This window comes from Silene latifolia, chromosome X (genome assembly GCF_048544455.1).
Source record: "Silene latifolia isolate original U9 population chromosome X, ASM4854445v1, whole genome shotgun sequence".
Classification (NCBI taxonomy): Eukaryota; Viridiplantae; Streptophyta; class Magnoliopsida; order Caryophyllales; family Caryophyllaceae; genus Silene; species Silene latifolia.
The window spans coordinates 222946950-222968582 of record NC_133537.1 but is presented as its reverse complement, the minus strand read 5'-3'; the positions used below and the strand labels follow the sequence as shown (position 1 = coordinate 222968582).

General features: G+C 41.6%; 1 long non-coding RNA gene across 3 annotated transcripts in view; it reads right to left on the bottom strand.

Moving 5' to 3' along the window:
* Positions 1-3722: 3722 nt before the first annotated feature.
* Positions 3723-21633, bottom strand: part of LOC141623819 (uncharacterized) — a 39672-nt gene continuing 21761 nt past the window's right edge. The window contains exon 3 of one of the 3 annotated variants that reach the window (XR_012533661.1): positions 3723-3805. This is a non-coding gene — a long non-coding RNA (uncharacterized LOC141623819). Of the gene's footprint in view, positions 3806-4261; positions 4332-10672; positions 11198-21633 lie in introns of those variants that run through there. The other 2 variants (XR_012533660.1, XR_012533659.1) reach the window with 2 other exon arrangements.

Below are 21633 nucleotides of genomic sequence, written 5' to 3'. Positions count from 1 at the left end.
GCCTAGAAGCATAGGCAATTACTTTACCATTCTGCATCAACACACATCCCAACCCATTCTTCGAGGCATCTGTATAGACCTCGAAATTCTCGCTCCCTTCAGGCAATGCCAAGACGGGGGAGCGTGGTCAAACACTCCTTTAAGGTTTGAAACGCCGTCTCACAACTCTCATCCCAACGAAACCTGTTCTCTTTCCTCATCAACGGTGTCATCGGTCTAGCTATCTTGGAGAAATCCTTCACGAACCGTCTGTAGTATCCAGCTAAACCCAAGAAACTCCTCACTTCAGCAACATTCTTTGGTGCTTCCCACTTTGTCACTGCCTCAATCTTCGCCGGATCCACAGCTACCCCATCTTTAGAGATTACATGCCCCAGAAAGGCAACTTTCTCCAACCAGAACTCACACTTGGACAGCTTAGCATACAACTCATGATCCCTCAAAGTCTGCAACACGATCCTCAGATGCTCCTCATGCTCCTCCTTAGTCTTAGAGTAGACCAAGATGTCATCGATAAACACTACTACAAACTGATCCAAGAACTGTCTGAAGATCCTATTCATCAAATCCATAAACACTGCCGGCGCATTAGACAACCCAAATGGCATCACCACATACTCATAGTGGCCATACCTTGACGTGAAAGCTGTCTTCGGTATGTCCACATCTCTAATCTTCACCGATGGTACCCCAGACCTCAAATCAATCTTAGAAAAGACTGTTGCACCACTCAACTGATCAAACAGGTCATCTATCCTTGGCAAAGGATACTTGTTCTTTATCGTCACACGGTTCGACTCCGGTAATCTATGCAGACCTCAAACTCCCATCTTTCTTCTTCACGAAAAGAATGGTGCTCCCCCGAGGCGATACACTTGGTCTAATGTATCCCTTCTCTATCAAATCATCCAACTGCTTCCTAAGCTCCTCCATCTCCTTAGGACCCATACGGTACGGTGCCTTAGAGATTGGCCCCGTCCCTGGCTTCAACTCAACGGTGAAATCTATCTCCCTCTTCGGTGGCAACCCCGGAATCTCCTCTGGAAAAACATCTGCAAACTCTCCCACCACTGGTATCTCATCAATCACGGGGCTCTCTATCCGGTCATCTCTCACATGGCACAGGATCAAAGGACATCCCTTCCTCAGATACGACTTCAAGGTGACAGCTGCAATCAACTTAACTTTGGGTTTGACTAGAAACCCACGATAAGACACACTTACACCCTTAGGACCTCTTAGGGACACTTTCTTTTGATGACAGTCTATCTTAGCCTTATACTTTCCTAACCAATCCATCCCAACTATCATCTCAAAACCATTAAAAGGAAACTCTAGCAAGTCTACAGGGAAATCGACTTGCCCAACTATCAAAGATACATCTCTAAACAACCTCCCACACGATACAGACTCACCTGAAGGTATGAAAACTTGCTCCCTAACTGACTCATACACCCTCAAACCCAACTGTTTTACATGACTCGAAGACACAAACGACTGAGAAGCCCCCGAATCAAACAAAACAAACGTAGGAATACCATTAACAAGGAATGTACCGATGATAACGTGCGCATCCTCCTCAGCTGCCTTCTTGTCCATCATGAACAACTTGCCATCGGTCTTCGCCCACCTCCCTGGACGATTAGGCGATGCGGTCGGCTTAGCACCCGACCCTTGATTGTTGTTGTTGTTCATCGGTGTCTTCTGATAAGAATTACCGCCGTTGCGGTTGCCTCCACTCTGGTAGCTCGACCTCCCGGTTTGGCCATGATCCAGTGGTCCATTTGCTCGCAAAGCTCGTGCGAGTCTCTCGAAAAGATCCCGGTGCGCTCGTGCACTCATGTCTCTTGTGGCCTACGCCACCACAACCAAAGCAGGTCACTCCCCAGCTGTTGCTCACACTCCCACGACCTCGCCCAAAGGAAGTTCCAAAGACTAAACCCCGGACCCGAGAAGAAAATCCCTTAGATTGATTGTGGTTGCCTTTCTTGAAATTAGATTGGCCACCACCCTCGCTCTCGACTTCCTCTTCTCCCCACCCGACCTCTCCCGAGCCATCTCCACTAGTCTCTCGGCTCTCCCGGCCCTCTTATACGCTTCCTTCACATCAGTAAGGACTCCCACGGGTAACTTATCCATAATCTTCGTGGTTAGCCCTCTCTCAAACCTCAAAGCCAGATTCTCCTCACTCAAACCCATATCCTCAGCATATCTGGATTTCTCATTGAACTGCCTGTAGTACTCAGCCACGGACATCTCGGTAGTCATCTTAAACTTGTCGAACTCCTCTCTCAACTTACTCCTCACATGTTAAGTACGAACTCCTTCCTCACAACCCTACGAAACTCCTCCCAAGGTATAGCAGGTAACCCTTGGTTGGTATATATCTCCTTGGCACTCACTTTCACCGAATCCCACCATTTGCCAGTGCCTCCCTCGGATAGAATGCGGCTGATCCACTCTCATCTCATCGGAGACGACGAACTAAATCTAGTATGTTCTCCATCTCCCTCAGCCAACTATCAAGATGGTTAGGCTCCTCAACTCCCTTGTACTCCTTCGGGTTAAACCTCGCAATATAGAGGCTGACTTTAGCATGGTCAACCTCCTTCTCCTTACTCTTATCCTTGTCCTCATTCACTCTCTTCAGGGTCTCAGTAAGAGCGTCCTGGTGCTCTAACATCTTGACGATGTCGTCCGTAGTCATAAGCTCAGCTCTCGCGTACAAAGCATTTCTCTTGGGCGGCATCTTGAAGCTATATAAGAAAGGGATAAACATAAACACGCGTACTAAACCTCAAAACACGAAAACGCGCTGCCCAGAACCTACTCGATCGAGTATCCAAACCCACTCGATCGAGTAACGGGCTACTCGATCGAGTGCCCCTATGTACTCGATCGAGTACCCAAACTCCAGAACCAAACAGACCTTCTGATCTCTAACCCACTCGATCGAGTATCTAGGCTACTCGATCGAGTGACCCCCTACTCGATCGAGTACCCCAAAACTCGATTCTGGACTCAAAATCGCCAAAAACCTACCCGATCGAGTCAGCCTCACTCGATCAAGTACCACCAATACGTAAGAGCTACCCGCATATTACGTCGTATACTAACATGCTAACTTTATAAATCACATTATATCATAACAATCATGCTATTAATTGCCACGTTGTAAAAACATTCCATCATGCTATCATTTCATCAACAATGTCTATATATATATAACATTACTTTTCTTTCATCTCATCAACTTCCAATTCGAACATCCAACCATCAACACATTCCATCACATTGTTACGCAAGTTACTAAGCACACACATGACTCAACACACATTTCCCCCATGTGGCCGGTTCAAAGTTGTAGGGCGACCCCCGCGACTTTAGGACGTCTCCCAAGCCTTTGCACTAGCTCCTACAACTTTTACCCCGGTTCATTTTAATTGACTCCCTATGTTCATTAAGTTCATTGGTTACGAGGTTTCGGGATCGTCGCTCGATACCATTTGTAACACCCCCATACTCCGAGTGCCTTACCAGGACCACTCAGGTATGAAGACATCACCATCTCGGTTGCCCGAGGTATGATAATCAAATAGACAAAACAGAAACAACATTTATTATAAGTAATTTAATGAATAAGTACAATCCTCGAAACCAAACCGAAAGTACAATACATTATTCCAAACTATCTCATTTCTCAATCGAAATGTAAATAAATACTAAACTACAGCGGAAGACTCTATCGTCATGTCGTGGCCATCCCGGCTATCCCAAAGATATCATCTCTATACCTGTTCAATATCTGCTCACCATCCCCGAATGGATCACCGCAGTTTTTACAAAACAACACCGGGTCGATTACTAATCACACAATCAATATAGATAACAACAATAAGACAAACAGACAAAAAACACACACACACACACCACCAACTCCCATCATCTCAATCTTGACCGTCCACCGGACCAGCCACGCTGGGGGGACCGCACCGTTCCCACCTAAGCCCCGCTCATCGTACGAGCGATAACCCTGTCCATTAATGTGCACATCCCCTTTCGTGGCGGGTTCCACGAAGGGCGAAACTAAGGCGTGAGATCACTCCCGCAAGTGACCCCACTCAGCCGAGAACGCATCTCGAGAGCCATAGAAACCAATCACAATCACAATCACAATCACAATCACAATCATCATATCAAACAACTAATTACAAAGACATCACCAATATCCCATTATGGGACTAATACGAGTAGGAAATCCTACCTGGAAAGCACAACACGCAGACGGTATCTACAACTGTCTCAAAACGCCTCTTCTACGAATTCTCCTCCTAACATATAACACATAAAGACTACCAATTACTTACTATTCATAAAACCCCCAAATCCTAAATTAGGGTTTGACCAAACCTAGCAAAACATTATATAAATTATACTAAAAGAATACCCTCGACGCAAGGAATCCAACGACACGAACTACGATACGAACTGACCGTCTGAACTCCGTGAATTGTTAAGGATGCGATTAAGAAGATGACTGACTGCTTTCTCTCTTAAACAGGTTTTAGGTTTTGGTAAAAGTGAATTAAAACAACGACGATTATGTTTAAATACCCTAATCGCATAATTAACAAAACCCGCGAAAACTCCCCGTAAAACGGGACACTCGATCGAGTACCCAAGGTACTCGATCGAGTACCCTCGATCGAGTGCCCCACTACTCGATCGAGTGCCCAACAGGTCAGAAACTATTTTATTTCGCAACTTACCCTTACTCGACAGAGTAAGGCCTACTCGATAGAGTACCCCCAAGACTATAAATACGGAGTATTACAAATGGTTTTCGTGGCTTGTATATTAAATTGAGCTCAATATTTTAAGGCCTGATTTTGCAACTGAAAGTTGGATATCAGTTGTATATTAGTGGGGTGGCCCCCAATCTTTAAGATTTGTTTTAAGTAAAGTGCAGTATGTAAAACGAATATTGAAGATTCTACTCGGTAAAAGAAAACATGAAAATACTGACAAGTACTTGGGCATATAATGGAAGAAATTATATAAGGCATTTATTCATATAATGGCAAGTATCATACATTTAGTTTCATATCAGGTCAGGCAAGAAATGTGAAGTTGAAAATTATACCTGGACTGGGAGATATATTTTATATGTGAAAAAGTTTTAAGTGTGCAATATTCCAAGCTCTTGGGATCATTTCGCCGTCCAGGGTTTGTAATCTATAAGCTCCCTGGCCGACTATTGAGTCAATAAGGTAGGGTCCTTCCCAGGTTGGGGCCAATTTGCCAGCATTCCTCTCTTTTGTGTTTTGAAAGACTTTTCTGAGGACAAGGTCTCCTACCCTGAATACTCTAGCTTTGACGGTTTTGTTGTAGCTTTTTGCAACTCTTTGCTGATATGCTGCCAATCTAATGCTGGCTGCATCTCTTAGCTCTTCCGTTAAGTCCAGGTTGTCCTCCATTAGAGATATATTGCTCGTTATTGTGTTAGCTGCATCTGGCTGATGGGATGTCGACCTCAGCTGGGATTACTGCTTCACATCCATAGACCAAAGAGTAGGGGGTTTGGCCTGTGGATGTTTTAGGCGTGGTTCTGTCAGCCCAGAGGACCAAGGGGAGCTCTTTATCCCATCTGTCTTTCCTTCTTTCTAGCTTCTTCTTTATGCAGCTGATTATTACTTTGTTACTGGATTCTGCCTGGCCGTTAGCTTTTGGGTATCCTGGCGTGGAGGTTACCAGGTTGATGTTCCATTGAGCACAGAAGGCTGCTGTTCTTTTTCCCACGAATTGCGTGCCATTGTCGCATACTATTTCAGAGGGGATGCCATATCTACATATGATGTTGTGTTTGATGAATGCTATGACATCCTTTTCTTTGACTTGCCTGTATGAATCAGCTTCTATCCACTTGGAGAAGTAGTCAGTCATTGCTAGCATGAAAACTTTTTGTCCGGGTGCTTGAGGTAGTTTCCCTTCTATGTCCATGCCCCACATCATAAATGGCCAGGGTGCGGATATGGAATGTAGTTCCTCAGATGGCTGATGGATATATGGTCCATGAATCTGGCAAGCTTCGCATTTAGAGCTGAATTCCAGGCAATCGGCCCTCAAGGTGGGCCAAAAATAACCTGTTCTGAGTACCTTGCTTGCCAGGATCCTTCCACCTTTATGATTTCCACAGTATCCTTCGTGGATTTCTGATAATATCTGTTCAGCTTCTTGTAGTTCCATGCATCTGAGGTATGGCCCTGCCTGCGATTTCTTAAAAAGCACGTTGTTAATAATAGTGTATGAAGCAGCTTTTATTTTTAGTGCCCTGGCATCTTGCTTATTTAGGGGAAGGATTCCATGTTGTAGCCAATCGTAATAAGGTTTTGTCCAAGAATTGGCAGCATATATTGGGAAACTTTCATCTTGATTATTTATTGCGGGTTCTAATAAATGTACGATGGGTATTTTGTCAAAGTCAAGGGGACTGAAGTTGGATCCTAGGCAGGCTAAGGCATCGGTCTGGGTATACAAGTCCCTGGGAATTTGGTCAATATTAAAATTGCGGAATTTTCTTTTTAAATTTTGGACAACTTCCAAATAAAGCATCATTTTTGAGTCTTTTGCAGTATATATTCCATTTACTTGGTTTGAAATAAGGAGGGAAACAGTACGTACCTTTAGGTTTTGTACACCAAGGTCAATACATACCTTTAGTCCGGCTATTAAGGCTTCATATTCTGCCTCATTGTTGGTAGCTTCAAATGCACAGCTTATGGCCTGTACTATCTTATCCCCCTTTGGCGATTTTAGTACTACCCCTAGGCCTGTGCCCCTCATGTTGGCTGCACCATCGACAAATAAAGTCCATTATAGGTTTGTTTGGTCACTTGGCAGTCTATTTACTTCTTTTATTAGGTCAGGTTCTAGGGCTGGACTAAAATCAGCCACAAAGTCTGCTAGTGCTTGTGACTTAATTGCTGTCCTTGGTTCGAATGTTATGTTGTATGTGCTTAGCTGGACTGACCATTTGCACATTCGTCCGGATAATTCCGGTTTCCTTAGTACAGACTTGATAGGAAGATTGGTTCTGACTATTATAGGGTGGCTTTCAAAGTATGGTCTTAATTTTGTGCAACTCATAATTAAAGCTAAAACGTATTTTTCAAGTAGGTCATACCTGATCTCTGCATCCAATAGACTTTTACTTACGTAATAGACAGGGTGTTGTTGTCCGTCCTCTTCTTTGACCAGGACTACACTACTAACAAAGATTTCCGTGGATCGACAATATCTTTGTCGGGGTTAAATCTTTGACTGGTTTTGCTAATAAGGGAGGAGAGGATATATATGTTTTCAGATCTTCAAAGGCAGCCTGATGATCCGGGGTCCATTGAAAGTCCTTGTTTTTCCTTAGCAGATTATAGAATGATTTGCACCATTCTGACGATCTTGAAATGAACCTGTTCAGTTGCTATTCTTCTGTCGTCGCTTTTGTTTGTCTTTGACTGACTTTGGTGGTTCTAGCTCCAGGATGGCTTTGATCTGTTGTGGTGGCTTCTATTCCTCTTTTTGTCACCATATAGCCCAAGAATTTTCCTGCTGAGACTCCAAAATGGCATTTTTGTGGATTGAGCTTCATATTGAATTTCTCCAGTATCTTGAAGGCTACCTCTAGGTCTTTAATGTGATCCTCTACTTTTTTTTACTTGACTACCATATCGTCTATGTAGACTTCCATGGTGTCTCCTATTTGATCTTTGAACATCATGTTGACTAACCTTTGATAGGTTGGACCTGCATTTTTTAATCCAAAAGGCATAGCAGTATAATAGTATATTCCTCTTTCAGTGATGAAAGCTGTACTTTCCTGATCTGCAGGGTGCATCTTTATTTGGTTGAATCCACTGGAGGCATCCATGAATGTTAACATCTCGTGACCCGCAGTGGCATCCACCATTGCATCGATGTGTGGCAGGGGAAATGGATCTTTGGGGCAGGCCTTGTTTAGGTCGGTGTAGTCTACACAGACTCTCCATTTGCCGTTTTTCTTTTGGACGACTACTACATTTGCAAGCCAGTCAGGGTACATTACTTCCCTGATCATTCCCATGTCCAATAGCTTGTCAACTTCCTGGTTGATGATTTCATGCCTCTCTACAGCAAATTTTCTTCTCTTTTGCTGTACAGGCTTAAAGGATTTGTCAATATTTAACTTATGGGTTATAATATCAGCATCTATACCAGTCATATCAAAATGTGACCAAGCAAAACAGGACATTTTAGTTTTGAGAAAGCCGACCAGTTGGGTCCGACCGAGTCCGGTGCATCGACCCTACAAGTACCTTCCTGTCAGGGAATTCTGGGTCCAAAATGACCTCTCCTGTTTCCATCTGTGATTTTGCAATGTATTCTTCCTTGACAGGTGACTTTAATTGCTATACAAGGGACTTACCTGACTTTGAGGGTTTCAAAGCCTGGGTGTAGCATTCCTGAGCCGTCCTTTGTTCTCCCCTGATGGTGGTTATCCCCCATTCGGTTGGTATTTTCACACATTGATGGTATGTTGATGGGATTGCTTTGACGTTGTGGATCCATGGTCTGCCCAGGATTACGTTATATGAGGATAGGCAATCCATTACCCCGAATCTTTCATATGAAGCCACGCCTTCCACATAGGTTGGCAGGCTAATTTCTCCCAGGGTGTTCTTTGTTTCTCCGCTGAACCCAACCAGGACGCTGGATTTCTTGATGATCTTTCCTTCATCTATCTTCATAGATTTGAGGACGTCAAACATCACTAAATTGATTGAACTGCCTCCGTCTATCAGGATTCTTGATACCTTAGCTGTGCCAATTTGCAAGGTAATTACCAAGCTGTCATGGTGTAGATCTGATATTCCCTGCAAGTCTGAGTCATCAAAAGTAATAGCAGGCAATGACTTAGATCTAAGAGGGGAAGTCTAGACTCCTGGATATTCTTTTGGCAATCAGCTGGTCGGACCACGTTTTCGATCCTCCATTTATGAACTTGACTTCATAGATGGGGGGAGGAGGAGGAGGATCTCTGCCGTTCCCTGAATCTCTCTTGTTTTGTCCTTCATCTTTGTTCTTTGGCTGCTGGATTAAGTCCTTCAGATAGCCTTTCGTTAGGAGGTATGCCACTTGTTTCCTGAGTTGGATGCATTCTTCTGTGGTGTGCCCGATGTCCTGATGGAAGTCACACCATCTCGTTGGATCTTTCCTGGGGTTGTCGAGTTTTTTGGGCCATCTGACCGTATCTCCCAAGCTTTCCAAGCGTTTGATTAATCCTGCAGTATTTATAGAGAAGTTATATTCAGGAATAGTTGGTAGGCTAGAAAGGTTACCTTTGTGTTCTTGTGCCATGTTGACTTCAGATCGTTCAGGCCTGGAATAGGGTGCTGATCTGGGGTTGCCTCCTTTCTGTTAGGAGCTTTTCCTGTTAGTGTGTCCATAGCCTTGCTTTCCTCCGGACGAGTTTGTTCTGAAGTTGAGATCTTCCGCCAATCTGACATGTTCTAAGGCGATGGATTGAACAGTGGCAAAAGTTGGGCAGGCTTTTTTGGTTAAGTCTGCATAGATGTCACTGTCAAGCAGGACTCCTTGCACAAGGCCTCTCTTCTTGTTTCTTCGTCACACCTGGGAATGGTCACCTTCTCTTTGACAAATCTTGCCAGGAATTCTTTGAGAGATTCTTTAGAGAGTTGCTTTACCCTGAACAGGTTATTGGGTCTCTTGGCCATTTCTCTGCTGCTTGCGAATTGTTGATTGAAGGCATTGATCAGTTCTGCAAAATTCTTAATACCTCCATTTGGGAGATTGATGAACCACTGTAATGCTGCTCCGGTCTGGGTTGTACCAAAGCCTTTACACATGCAGACCTGCCTGAGTTCACTGGGTATTTAGGCGGATAACATCTTTTGTTTGAATATGGGAACGTGATTTTGTGAATCAGAGGTCCCATCATAAGTCTCATGGATGGGACGGTAAATTTCTTGGGGAGATCAATCTTTGCAATTTCATCTGCAAAGGATGAATCTGCAAAGTCAACAACTTCTACTTCACCACGAGTGGTCCTACCTGTATATTTTCTATTTTGTTGTGGAGTTTTTGGATTTCCTAAAGCATAGCCATCATTATTCTTTGCTTGATTTTGTTTGTTTCATCATTGGAAATGATTTGGGTACCGGATAATGTATCCTTCTCCGGAGTTCCAAAATTGGAAAAGTCAATGTTTTTGATAATGGATGAGAATGGGGTTCCTGGTTCGAATCGGTCTTGGAGCCCGAAGCCCGATTTTCCAATTTTTCCTCGGGTTGGACTCGATTCCTTGACCCTCGATTTACCTTACCTTGGGTCCTTCTCTTGAATTGTCTCCAATTCTTTGATCTTGGCCAGGGCAGCCGCTAATTGTTGTTCTGAGGTGAGTTCCACCATTTTTGTATGTGAATATTAAATGGAGAATGGTAAAAGGAATTTTTTTTTTATTAAAGAACTAGATGCCCCACGGTGGGCGCCAATTGTTTTAGCAGGATTTTCCCTGAATGGATCCGGCTTGATTAAAGAGTAATTTGGGTATCTAGTTCTATAATCTTGGAAAAATATGATGAGTAAATAATAAGGAAAGACTAAGTATAAAGAATATCGCTTGTATTATTTGGATAAGTTGAGTACAAATTTGTGTATATAATTGAATATTCGGGAAATAATGAGAGGTAAATTGTGAAATAACTAAGGAAATAATCAATGAATAATAATCCATTTAGAAATGCTATTTATAGTTCTACAAATATTAACGTTGCATTGATCTCAATGTTCCTCCCCATTGTCGGAGCTGTTACCAGATTAATAGGGCACACTCCCCATTAATCTGGTTGACTTGTTATACTCTTAACCAATCTTCAGCTTTTCTTCTTTTACCCGTCTTGATTCATGAATGATATAGTCTTATAGTTAGACTTGGTCTTCCTTGAGAATAAGACGTGATTATTAGTTCATACAACCGCATTTCTTATTTATCTTCTTAATCCAGTTTGTTTGAATGCCCTGCCAGGCTATTCTGTACTTACTATCAGGCTCTTCTTCCAGGATTTAGTAACCTGCTTATCCTGTAATACTCTTCATCTGCCAAATAGTAGTTAGATTTGTCCGGTCCCTGGTTGCCTTAATCAGCCTAGTAAGGTCAGGCCAGGTTAGAGTCAGACCAGGCTAAACTGGGCCTAACAATAATAAACCTATTTATTACATTCTAATTTCAAAACCCAAAACTAAAGGAAAAATAAAGGAGATTCGAGATCTCATAATTACATAAAAAAATTATGTTTCCTTCATTACGAAAACATAATTTGACTAAGGCCACACTAAGTATTACAAATTACAACCGATTGCAAAAAAAAAATACGTAAATAAATTCATTCAACGATTCATTCAACAAAATGCATCAACTAAAAAAATTAAACATGCAAGACATAATTCTTTAATTATGTAGATTAATTTTCCAAACCACCTATTTAAAAATAAATTAAGTGATAATTCGTCAATTAATCACATTAATTTCAATCTTAATTCATATTAAACTTGTAATATGAATTTAATCCATCAATATTTTAAACTGCTTTAAAATAATTAGGTATCTTAAAATTGTGAACCGTTTCACAACAATTAATCATACATTGTAAAGGTAATGTATAATTAATATTGGCCAAAACAAACAAAAAACAAAATCTTTTTTTTTTTATATGTCTCGGCTAAACCAAGGAAAAACAAAACGAGCCCTTTTTTTTCTCGGCAATAACAGCAAAAACAAAAAAACAGCCTGTTTCTTATTCTGTACACGGTTTTATCTGTAAAAACCGAAACAAGACAAATTTTTTTTTTTTAAAAAACTGTCCCCTGTGAACAATAACATGACGTGAACAGTAACAGGAAAAAAAATCTTACTTTTCTCGGATGCTTTTCAAATCGGCATAAACAAAAACAGCCGCAAAAAAAACTTTAATCGGTTTTTCGGGAAAAACCGAAAGAAAAAAAACCGATTTTTTTTTTTAATAATAATACTGTTCATCCGTGAATAGTAACAGAAACAGAAGGAAAAAAAATCCCACGGCTAAAATAAATTAAAAAAGCCCCAAAAATATTATCAATTCGGCAAAACTGATTTCCATTTACATCTCGATTTAATAAATCGAAACATCTATAAATTATCATATTATTATCTTAACTGATTAAAAAACAACAATATGAAAATCAAATGGAAATAAAACAACAACAAAAACGCAACAATCGGTTGGAAAAAAATTTTTCACGGCTCAAAAAAAAATTCCAGCCGATTATATTTTTTTTCGCAAACCCTAATTATTGTTTACAAACAATTTTATGAAAACAATCAAAATTAAAATTCGTGGCCTTGGCTCTGATACCACTTGTGGGATTTATCTGTATGCATCCCTCTAATTTTAAGGACTATAACGAATTATAATGATGAAACTAGTCATAAAATTAAATTGCATAAACAAAATTGTAAAGGATTAAGAAATAACCTTCGGTCCTAGCAAATACGGCCTAAGAACAATATCAAAGTAGATATTCGCCTATCAGTTGCACCCAAGACGATATGAGAAATGCCCTTTGATTATGCTAGAATCGATCCAAAAATTAACTAAATAATTTTTAGGTTTTTTGTGTTTTTCGTAGAGATGAGAGGCAAGAGAATGAGTGAAAAAATTAGGTTAAGAAAAATTCACTCCCCTTCCCCTTTAACCGTTTATGAGGAGGAGATTAGGGTAGAATTTTTCTTCCTATTATTCTCGGCCCATTTACCGAAATTAGGAGAGTTAATTTCTCTTTTTTTCGGTTATTCCAAAAATGTATAAAATGTGTAAATTGTCGTCAAGTGAGGATCGAACCCATGACCTCTTGGTTTGAGTACCCTCACTATTACCACTATGACACATTCATCTTGTTGATATTAAATATAACTGTTTTGGCAGGATTTTCCTTGAATGGATCCGGCTCTGATTATTGAATAATAAGGGTATCTAGTTCAACAAATTTAGAATAAAAGTATGAATAAATAATTGGAAAGAATTATGGATAAATAATGTTGTTTGTATTTCTTTGATAGGCTGATCACAATTTCTTGTATACAATTGAGTATATAGGAAAATAAGAGGTAAATTATAGATGATTTTCTGAATGATTATTAGATGATCTTTACAATTGTTCAACCATGCTATTTATAGCCTTCAAATATTGACGTTGGATGCATGCTTAACGTTCTCCATGATCGTTGGAGTGGTTAGCTGGAAAATAGGGCACATTCCCTATTAATCCGGTTGACTTGTTCTGCTTCAACAAACTTCTTTTCTTATCCTTTTGCACGTTTTGATTTATGGAGATAATATGGTCTTTGTAGTTGGACTTGGTCTTCCTTGAGAATAGGACGTGGGCATTTGCTCTTATATATCCGTTTTGCTGCTTGTTAATTTTGTCCAGCCTGCTTGAGTGTCCTGTCAGGCTATTCTGTACTTACCATCAGGCTTTTCTTCTAGGATTTAGTAGCTTGCTTATCTTGTGGTACTCTTCATCTGCCAAATAGTAATTAGATTTGTTGCCCCAATCAACCTAATAAGGTCATGCTAATTTGAAGTCAGACCAGGCTAAATTGGGCCTAACAATTGCCCCTTGACATTTTACCCGTGCTGGATCAGGCCAGGGGTGAGATGTCAATTTTACCGGGTTAAACAATAAAAAGAATTATATTTACTCAATGACTCTTAGACTCCTTGTGACCGTTAATCACTGCAACGGCTAACTACATGATGTCATGCTGACAGTGTTGTGTTTTTAGGGTTTTTGCGCCGTTACTCTTCTTCTATAAATACGGTAATTGTGATGAGTTTATTTTTCACCAAAATTCTTCCACTTTTCTTGCTAAATCATCTCTAAAATTCTTCCCTATTTCCCAGGAATTCCAGTTTGCTAACTATAATTTCTCATTAATTTATCACGATAAATAAAACAATAAAGGATATGGGAGCCAAAAAGCGTCCTGCTTCCCAGAAAGCTGCTGCTGAGCCTGAACCCACAGACGTCCATGAGGAGGAGGTGGTTGAAATTGATCCTCCTGCTCGTGCTATAGCTTTTAAATATCAAGAATCTATCTTTTCTGCTCTTCAATCCCTGGATTCCTATTTTCCTGAGGAAAACCTATTGAAAACAAACTATGATAGGGTTTGAAGGGAGAAAAAATTGATTCCTGACTCGGCTGAGGTCTGGATTCCTGAGTTTTGTCCAGTTAGAGCTAACTGGGTGTCACCTGGTTGGTTCTGTATTTATGAATGGGCGTTCAAAGCAGGTTGTAAGTTACCTTTTACTCCTTTAATGATTGATACTATTCGTGCCATGGAAGTATCACCTTTCCAAATTATGCCAATGGTTTGGAAACTTGACCATTCTATTGAAAATTTATGTGCTAAACATAAACTTGTAATTACTATTAATGATATCAAGGCAGTATATCATCTGAAAAATCCTTCTACCGGTCGTTTCAATTTGAGAATCAAGTCCAAAATGTCTCCATTAATTACTAACCTGGACTATGGGGACGATAAAGGCTGGGCAAAGACTTACCTGTTTATCCGGACTGAAAGTCTGGAGTCAGGCCTGGATTATTTGAGATATCCTCCTTTGGAGAGTGGTAGGTTTCCTGCATTCTTAATTTGCATTTTATATCATACGATATTGGAATATTTAAGTTTTACCTGAGCATTTTTGGTGATATTTGCAGCTCCTGACTGGAACTTCGACCCTCTTGACGAGGAAGCTATTTCAAGGATAGAGGCCTTTCTTTCAATTCCCGAGGAAGAGAGGACTTGGCCTGCTAGTCTGGGCAGGGATTTGTTGCCCCGGTATATGAAGCCTAAGCTGAGTGTGGTCAAAGTCCCCAAAGGCAAGCCTAGCTCCACTGCTCTTTCCTGTATGTCTTTTATATGTCTTTATGTTGATTGTTGTCTTCTTGCCGCTTCTCTTCTGATATTTATATGTATTTTTTATACATTCAGTGTACAGATCTTCTGCTAGGTTGGCCAGCTTTAGCGCGGCTGACTTGAAAGTTGGGGTTGCTAGAATTGCTGAACAGTCCAAGAGCCAAGAGGCTAGTGGGAGCGACAAGACACTTGACATTTTGGTTTCTAATGTCCAGCCTCCCCAGGAACCGCCCAGGCTAGTGTCCCCAGAGGTCGTTCAGGCTTCTAAAAGGAGGAGGGAAGCTGTCATTCCTGAAGAGGAAAGGAGGGACAAAGAGCCTATTCAAGCTCAACCAATCAGGAGTGTCAGGGAAGTGTCTGCTCGGATGGACGATATGGACGCTGCCCGGGCACAGATAAATGATTTTTCTACTAGTATGAGCGGCCAGCTTTTATCTGATAATACCCTTGAGTCTTCTACCAAAGTGGTGTCTATTTTGTCTTTTCTTATGACAAAGGCTGTTGCTCTTGCTTCTCAAGCTAAGGAGGTTAATTGCAAAGGGCCTTTATTAATTATTATGTGTTCTTTGTGTTGCTTTATGTTTGGCTGATTTCTTTCATTTTTCTGTAGGGATTGGACGCTGGGTTGGCTACTGCTTGTCAGCTCAGGGATGCCCAGGCTAGGATTTCTGGCTTGGAAGAGAAATTAGATAAAGTTAACCGTGAGCTGCACACATCCAGGGGTAATGAGGTAGTACTTCAATCTCAGCTAGGGTCGGCTAGAGAGGCATCTAGGGCTGCTTTGGTTTGTGAGGTGGCTGCAAAAAACGCTGAGAAAGTTGTTTGGCAAGAACTCGAGGCTGCAAGGAAAGAGCTCGCTGCCGAGAAGCAGGCAATGCAAGATCAGCTGAGGAAGAATGAAGAGCTTGGTGCTGAGAAGGAGCTGGTGGAGGCGCGGCTTGCTGATGCTGCTCAGTACTTTTTGGGAAAGGCCGGGTTGGTGCTATGAGGGATCCGGAATCTGACCGGGCTAAGTGGGATCCGGATCGGGATAAAACAGCTCTGGACACCCAGTATCCTAATTTGGCCAATATGGGTCAAGAAGAAGAAGTGGATTCTCCTCCTTCTAAGGAGAAATCTGGTGATCAGGAAATGGTGGATGGTTGTGAGTCGGTTACTAGTTCGAAGCCTGCTTAGATTTGGGTTTTTGCTATTCGTTTTAGCCCATCCAGGGGGGATGTTCCTGGAATGAATAATTATTAGGTATGTGGTAGGGCTGAAGTTTTTTGAGTGATTATTTTGTTTTGGTTTTTGAATAAATATTTGGTCTTTTAGTGGTTTCTTTTTGTGTTATGATGAAGTATACTTGTAGTGTTGGATGTGTACTGGATCTGGCCAGTTATTCGACTGGATCGGGCCAGTTTTTTTTTTGTGCTGGATCTGGCCAGTTCTTTGTGTCATGGGTGGGGTTATTGCCTGTCTGGAGGGCTTATGTCCCTTGCCTATCTGGAGGGCTTATGACCCATCTATGTCATACAAGCCAGGAAAAGGTTTTCCAGGTTTGTATATTAAATTGAGCTTAATATTTTAAGGCATGTTTTTGCAACTGAATGTTGGATATCAGTTGGATATCAGTGGGGTGGCCCCCAATCTTTAAAATTTGTTTTAAGTAAAGTACAGTATGTAAAACAAATATTGAAGATTCTACTTGGTAAAGGGAAATACGAGAATATTGACAAGTACTTGGGTACATAATGGAAGAAATTATATAAGGCATTTATTCATATAATGGCAAATATCATACATTTAGTTTCATATCAGGTCAGGCAGGAAATGGTAAGATAAAGATTATACCTGGACTGGGGGATATATTTTATATGTGAAATAGTTTTAAGGGGGTGCAATATTCCAACCTCTTGGGATCATTTCGCCGTCCAGGGTTTGTAGTCTATAAGCTCTCTGGCCGACTATTGAGTCAATCAGGTAGGAACCTTCCCAGGTTGGGGCCAATTTGCTAACATTCTTCTCTTTTGTGTTTTGAAAAACTTTTCTAAGAACAAGGTCTCTTACCCTGAATACTCTAGCTTTGACAGTCTTGTTGTAGCTTTTTGCAACTCTTTGCTGATATGCTGCCATTCTAATGCTGGCTGCATCTCTTAGTTCTTCCGTCAAGTCCAGGTTGTCCTCCATTAGAGGTATATTGCTCGTTATTGTATTCAGGCTGCATCTGGTTGATGGAATGTCGACCTCAGCTGGGATTACAGCTTCACATCCATAGACCAAAGAGTAGGGGGTTTGGCCTGTGGATGTTTTAGGTGTGGTTCTGTCAGCCCAGAGGACCAAGGGCAGCTCTTCAGCCCAACTACCTTTCCTTCTTTCTAGCTTCTTCTATATGCAACTGATTATTACTTTGTTACTAGATTCTGCCTGGCCGTTAGCTTTTGGATATCCTGGTGTGGAGGTTACCAAGTTTATGTTCCATTGAGCACAGAAGGCTACTGTTCTTTTTCCCCCGAATTGCGTGCCATTGTCGCATACTATTTCAGAAGGGATGCCATATCTACATATGATGTTGCGTTTGATGAATGCTATGACATCTTTTTCTTTGACTTGCCTGTACGAATCAGCTTCTATCCACTTGGAGAAGTAGTCAGTCATTGCTAGCATAAAAACTTTTTGCCCGGGTGCTTGAGGTAGTTTCCCTACTATATCCATGCCCCACTTCATAAATGGCCAGGGTGCGGATATGGAATGTAGTTCCTCAGATGGCTGGTGGATATATGGTCCATGAATCTGGCAAGCTTCGCATTTAGAGCTGAATTCCGGGCAATCGACCCTCAAAGTGGGCCAATAATAACCTGTTCTGAGTACCTTGCTTGCCAGGCTCCTTCCGCCTTTATGATTTCCACAGTATCCTCCATGGATTTCTGATAGTATCTGTTCAGCTTCTTGTGGTTCCAGGCATCTGAGGTATGGTCCTGCCTGCGATTTCTTAAAAAGCACGTTGTTAATAATAGTATATGAAGCAGCTTTGATTTTGAGTGCCCTAGCATCTTGCTTATTCAGGGGGAGGATTCCTTGTTGTAGCCAATCATAGTAAGGTTTTGTCCATGAATTGGCAACATATATTGGGAAACTTTCATCTTGTTTGTTTATTGCAGGTTCTAATAAATGTACGATGGGTATTTTATCAAAGTCAGGGGGACTGAAGTTGGATCCTAGGCCGGCTAGGGCATCGGCCTGGGTATTCAAGTCCCTAGGAATTTGATCAATATTAAAATTGCGGAATTTTGATTTTAAATTTTGGACAACTTCCAAATAAAGCTTCATTTTTGAGTCTTTTGCAGTATATACTCCATTTACTTGGTTTGAAATAAGAAGGGAATCAGTACGTACCTTTAGGTTTTGTACACCAAGGTCAATACATACCTTTAATTCAGCTATTATGGCTTCATATTCTGCCTCATTGTTGATAGCTTCGAATGCACAGCTTTTAGCTTGTACTATCTTATCCCCCTGTGGCGATTTTAGTACTACCCCTAAGCCTGTACCCCTCATGTTGGCTGCACCATTAACAAATAGAGTCCATTCTAGGTCTGTTTGGTCATTGGTCAGTCTATTTACTTCTTTTATTAGGTCGGGTAAAATCAGCCACAAAGTCTGCTAGTGCTTGTGACTTAATTGTTGTCCTTGGTTCAAATGTTATGTTGTATGTGCTTAGTTGGACTAAGCATTTGTACATTCGTCCGGACAATTCTGGTTTCCTAAGTACAGACTTGATAGGGAGATTGGTTCTGACTATTATAGGGTGGCTTTCAAAGTACGGTCTTAACTTTGTGCAACTCATAATTAAAGCTAAAACGTATTTTTCAAGTAGGCCATACTTGATCTCTGCATCTAGTAGACTCTTACTTACGTAATAGACAGGATGTTGTTGTCCGTCCGCTTGATTGACCGGGATCGCACCGATGTGATTTCCGTGGATCGATTATACTTGTCGGGTTCGTCTTTGACTGGTTTTGCCAACAACGGAGGAGAGGATAGATATGTTTTCGGATCTTCAAAGGCGCTTGATGATCGGGGTCCATTGAAAGTCTTTGTTTTTCCTTGGCGATTATAGAATGATTTGCACCTCTCTCGACGATCTTGAAATGAACCTGTTCGGGTGCTATTCTTCCCCCGTCGGCTTTTGTATGTCTTTGACTGTCTTTGGTGGTCCTAGCTCCAGGATGGCTTTGATCTGTTCAGGGCTGGCTTCTATTACTCTTTTTGTCACCATATAGCCCAAGAATTTGCCTGCTGAGACTCCAAAATGGCATTTCTGTGGATTGAGCTTCATATTGAATTTCTCCAGTATTTGGAAGGCTACTTCCAGGTCTTTGATGTGGTCTTCTGCCGTTTTTGACTTGACTACCATATCGTCTATGTAGACTTCCATGGTATCTCCTATTTGATCTTTGAACATCATGTTGGCTAATCTTTGATAGGTTGCACCTGCATTTTTTAATCCAAAAGGCATAGCAGTATAACAGTATATTCCTCTTTCAGTGATGAAGGTTGTACTTTCCTGATCTGCGGGGTGCATCTTTATTTGGTTGAATCCACTGGAGGCATCCATGAATGTTAACATCCCATGGCCTGCAGTGGCATCCACCATTGCATCGATATGTGGCAGGGGAAATGGATCTTTGGGGCAGGCCTTGTTTAGGTCGGTGTAGTCTACACAAACTCTCCATTTGCCGTTTTTCTTTTGGACGACTACTACATTTGCAAGCCAGTCGGGGTACATTACTTCCCTAATCATTCCCATGTCCAATAGCTTGTCAACTTCCTGGTTTATGATTTCATGCCTCTCTGCAGCGAATTTTCTCCTTTTTTGCTGTACAGGCTTAAAGGATTTGTCAATATTTAACTTATGGGTTATAATATCAGCATCTATACCAGTCATATCAAAATGTGACCATGCAAAACAAGACATTTTAGTTTTGAGAAAGCTGACCAGATTGGGTCTGACTGAGTTAGGTGCATCTGACCCTACAAGTACCTTCCTTTCAGGGAATTCTGGGTCCAGAATGACCTCTCCTGTTTCCATCTGTGACTGCGCAATATATTCTTTCCTGACAGGTGACTTTAATTGCTATGCGAGGGATTTACCTGACTTTGAAGGTTTCAAAGCCTGGGTGTAGCATTCCTGAGTTGTCCTTTGTTCTCCCCTGATGGTGGTTATCCCCCATTCGGTTGGTATTTTCACACATTGATGGTATGTTGACGGGATTGCTTTGACGTTGTGGATCCATGGTCTGCCCAGGATTACGCTATACGAAGATAGGCAATACATTACCCCGAATCTTTCATAGGAAGCCACGCCTTCCACATAGGTTGGCAGGCTAATTTCTCCCCGGGTGTTCTTTGTTTCTCCGCTGAATCCAACCAGGACACTGGATTTTTTGATGATTTTCTCTTCATCTATCCTCATAGCTTTGAGGATGTCAAGCATTACCAAGTTGATTGAACTGCCCCCGTCTATCAGGATTCTTGATACCTTAGTTGTGCCAATTTGCATGGTAATTACCTAGCTGTCATAGTGTAGATCTGATATTCCCTGCAAGTCTGAGTCATCAAAAGTAATAGCAGGTAATGACTTAGATCTAATAGGGGGTTGAAGTTTAGACTCCCTGGATATTCTTTTTGCAGCCGGGCTGGTTAAGCCACAGATTTATGATCCTCCATTTATGAACTTGACTTCGTAGATGGGGGGAGGAGAAGGAGGATCTCTATTGTTCCCTGAATCTCTCTTGTTTTGTCATTCATCTTTGTTCTTTGGCTGCTGGATTAAGTCTTTCAGATAGCCTTTCTTTAGGAGGTATGTCACTTGTTTCCTGAGTTGAATGCATTCTTCTGTGGTGTGCCCGATGTCTTGGTGGAAGTCACACCATCTCGTTGGATCTTTCCTCGGGTTGTCGGATTTTTTGGGCCATCTGACTGTGTCTCCCAAGCTTTCCAGGCGTTTGATTAATCCTGCAGTATTTATAGAGAATTTATATTCAGGAATAGTTGGTAGGTTAGAAAGGTTACCTTTGTGTTCTTGTGCCATGTTGACTTCAGATCGTTCAGGCCTGGAATAGGGTGCTGATTTGGGGTTGCCTCCTTTCTGGTAGGAGCTTTTTCTGTTAGTGTGTCCATAGCCTTGCTTTCCTCCGGACGAGTTTGTTCTGAAGTTGAGATCTTCTTCCAATCTGACATGTTCTAAGGCGATGGATTGAACAGTGGCAAAGGTTGGGCAGGCTTTTTTTGGTCAAGTCTGCATAGATGTCACTATCAAGCAGGACTCCTTGCCTGAAGGCTTCTACCGCCGTCTCTTCGTTGCACCTAGGAATGGCTACCTTCTCTTTGACAAATCTTGCCAGGAATTCTTTGAGAGATTCTTCAGGGAGTTGTTTTACCCTAAACAGGTTACTGGGTCTCTTGGCCATGTCTCTGCTGCTTGCGAATTGTTGATTGAAGGCATTGACCAGTTCTGCAAAATTCTTGATACTTCCATTTGGGAGATTGATGAACCATTGTAATGTTTGCTCCGATCGGGGTTGTACCAAAGCCTTTACACATGCAGACCTGCCTGAGTTCACTGGGTATTGAGGCGGCT